The sequence below is a fragment of the Tamandua tetradactyla genome, chromosome 15 (assembly GCF_023851605.1).
Source record: "Tamandua tetradactyla isolate mTamTet1 chromosome 15, mTamTet1.pri, whole genome shotgun sequence".
NCBI lineage: Eukaryota > Metazoa > Chordata > Mammalia > Pilosa > Myrmecophagidae > Tamandua > Tamandua tetradactyla.
In genome coordinates, this window is record NC_135341.1 from 62,220,563 (window position 1) to 62,223,716 (window position 3,154).

Genomic DNA, 3,154 nt, shown 5'->3' on the forward strand with positions numbered 1-3,154 from the left:
TGCAAGGAGAACCAAATGCAATCTACCTCTAAGATTGGTACCTTTCATCCTAAACTTTTTTTGAAAAATCTGTATAGAAATAGTTCTATTCAATTTTATATAGGTAGAATGCCATAGAGATTATTAGTTGGCATGAACCCACATTGGACATGTTCTTTTTACATGCCCAAATGGTTCTATTTGGTTTTAGAGAATCATTGTAAAGGGAGAGAGGGGTTTGTGGGGAATGAGAGAAAGAGAAATATCACTTTGAAGTAGTTTCTGGAATTAATATTTGGAGAGATTATAGAAGACATAGATAAGGCTAAGCATATATATATATATATATATATATATACATTTGAGCTCAAAGAAAGAAAAGATAGTCTTTTGCTGCATGTGAGGGAAGCTAATTAAAACTAGATTGAGAAAAATGAGAATGCATTACAACAACGAAGGGATAACTCCTGAACTCTAAATGCAGAAATGCTACCTGGTGTCCAAAAGGGACTAGGGCCAAAACCTGGAAAGTCCTCAGGGATCCCAAAAGCCCTTCTCTGTGAGCTTTTTTCTTTCTCTCCTTCTCTCTCCCAGTATTACACCTCAAGCCACATAACAGTGCTTGATAGCCACATCATCATCCTGAGTTTACTTTCCCTCCATTTGAACAGAGGAAACTAGAATCCCTTAGTCCAGTGCCTTTGTTTCAGGAGGCATTGAGTGATTGGTTCAGCTTAGATCTAGAGCCCAGCTCTAGTCCAATCAGCAATGGGGAAGAGAGCAGGGCTCATACAGTGCACATTTCTGTGGGTCAACAAAGCAGTTAAGGAGTCACTGGCATCAAAAAGAAGTCCCAGGAAGTGTGTATAATAGTGCACCATTTATGTAGTTTTAGAGAGAAAAAAATAGTTGATCTGGATGAGAGACAACTCTTAAGCAGTCACGCCAGTCTATAGGATGGATTCTGTACTTAATATTTTTGTAAATCATACAAAAGAGTGAATGCTCAAAAAATAGCCCTATATTTTCATATAAACAAAGATCTTTAGAGTACAAACATGCCAAAGTGGGTGGTGGTGGGTAGGGGAAGGGATGTCAACAGATGGACTTTAATGAATATAAGGAAAAGGTAAAACATAAACTAAAGTAATCCAATTATCCAAATCCATTAGTTTTGAAAAATCAAAGGAGCCTGCTCTTGAATGCACTGAGGAGAATTTCCCATAGATGAAAACCTGAGCAATTTCTGTGATCTAAAAGACTAATACAGAGCTTTTATTTATTGTGTAATTTCTAAGTCTCAGGTATTATTCACTTATTTACTGATGCAATGTGAGTAGAGAGAGTAAGAAGGAATAAAGAAAAAAGAGGGGAGAGAAAAGCAAAGAAAGTGAAATGAAAAGGAAGAGAGAGAGAGGGAGGGAGGGAGCAAGGAAGGAAAAGAATATCCTAAGATTCTACTTCAGGAATGGCTGTCTCCAAAGTGTATGTTCTCACTACCACATGAAAATGCACACATTTTTTAGATTTGGCATGAAATTTTTTGAGAAAACATTAGAGAACATTAAAATCATTTATTGAAAAACATGGGAGGCAGTGCAATGGTGGCTCAGTGGCAGAATTCTTGCCTGCCATACTGGAGAACCGGGTTCTATTCCCAGAGCCTGCCCATGCAAAAAAAAAAAAGACATTGGGTATTGAATTTTTTAAAAATACACAGACAAATCTGAAAATGAAACAACAACCCATTTGGAGCCAGATTATGTAGGATACAAATAAAGGTAAATGCAAAGTCTCCCTACTGATCTCCATTCCCAACTCCAAAATGTTCCTTCTTTACTGTCAGGAACCTAAAATTCATCAAAAGGGGCTCCATCCTCCAAAAGGAAGACTTTGACCTCAAGTAAAAGAAAATATTCAAACCCAAAAGCAAAGAAGAAACAAGACAATTGATAAATCACATTTCAGAAAAATCAAAAGCTATTTCACAGCAAACAATATTTTTTAAAAAGTTAAACTGCAAATCACATTTGCAATGTATCTGACAGATCATTACTATTCTTAATAGTTGAAGAGTTCTTACAATAGGAAAAGATAAAATGCCTCAACAAAAAAAGCAAATAGAAAAAGAGCAAAGGACCATGTTTCATTTCCTAGGCTGCTCAAGCAAATACCATGAAATGGGTCAACTCAAATTTTGGGGATTTATAACTTACAGTTTTGAAGCTAAAAGAAAAGCCAAATCTAGGAGTTATCAAAGCGATTCTTTACTCTCCAGAGACTGTGTAAGGTGTTCTGAGGCTGGCTGCCAATCCTCCATTTGTCACAGGGCAAGGCACATGGTGGCATTTCCTGGTCTCTCTTCTCCCTTCCCAGTTCGGCTGATTTCAGCTTCTGACTGCTTCCTCTGTGGCTTCCTCTATCTGAATTTCATTCTCTTATAAGGACTCCAGTAATAGGACTAAGCCCAATCCTGGGCCATGCCTTCACTAAAAGAACTTCACTAAAAGGTATTCATTACAATGGGTTTACACCCACACATTTTTCTGGGGTGCATACAGCTTTAAGCCACCGCACTAATTGGCAGGACATACATTTGCCAAATAAATGTACGAAAAAATGTTTATCTATACTAGCAACTCAACTTTTTGAGTATGTGGTGGACAGGTTTTCTCTTTCTTTTTTTAAATGACTACATCAAGGATTGAGAAGGGTGTTTTGAAATGTGCTTTCTTACAAATTACAAGTGAGAGTGTAAACTGTTACGAATTTTTGGAACATAATTAGACAATATGGATCACAAAACTAAAAAATCTATCTACCTTTTGATCCAAAATTTGTGTGCCTAACAATGTATTCCAACACAAAAAATAGACCTCAAAAATTAAACAAGAATGTTTTTAGGTAAAATTATCTATAAAATCTGAAAATGACCTAACATCCAATATCAGGCAATTCTTTAAATAAAATTGTTCCATCCATAAAATAAGACTCTTTTCAACCTTTAAAAGGTATGCTATGAACAAATAGTAATGTTCTGAATTAAGTGAAAATAACAAATTATAATATAACTTATACTTATCTATATAATTCCTACATATATGCATATTTACATTTATATATTAAGTATAATATTTATTTATGGTATAATATTGTATATTATATATTTTATATA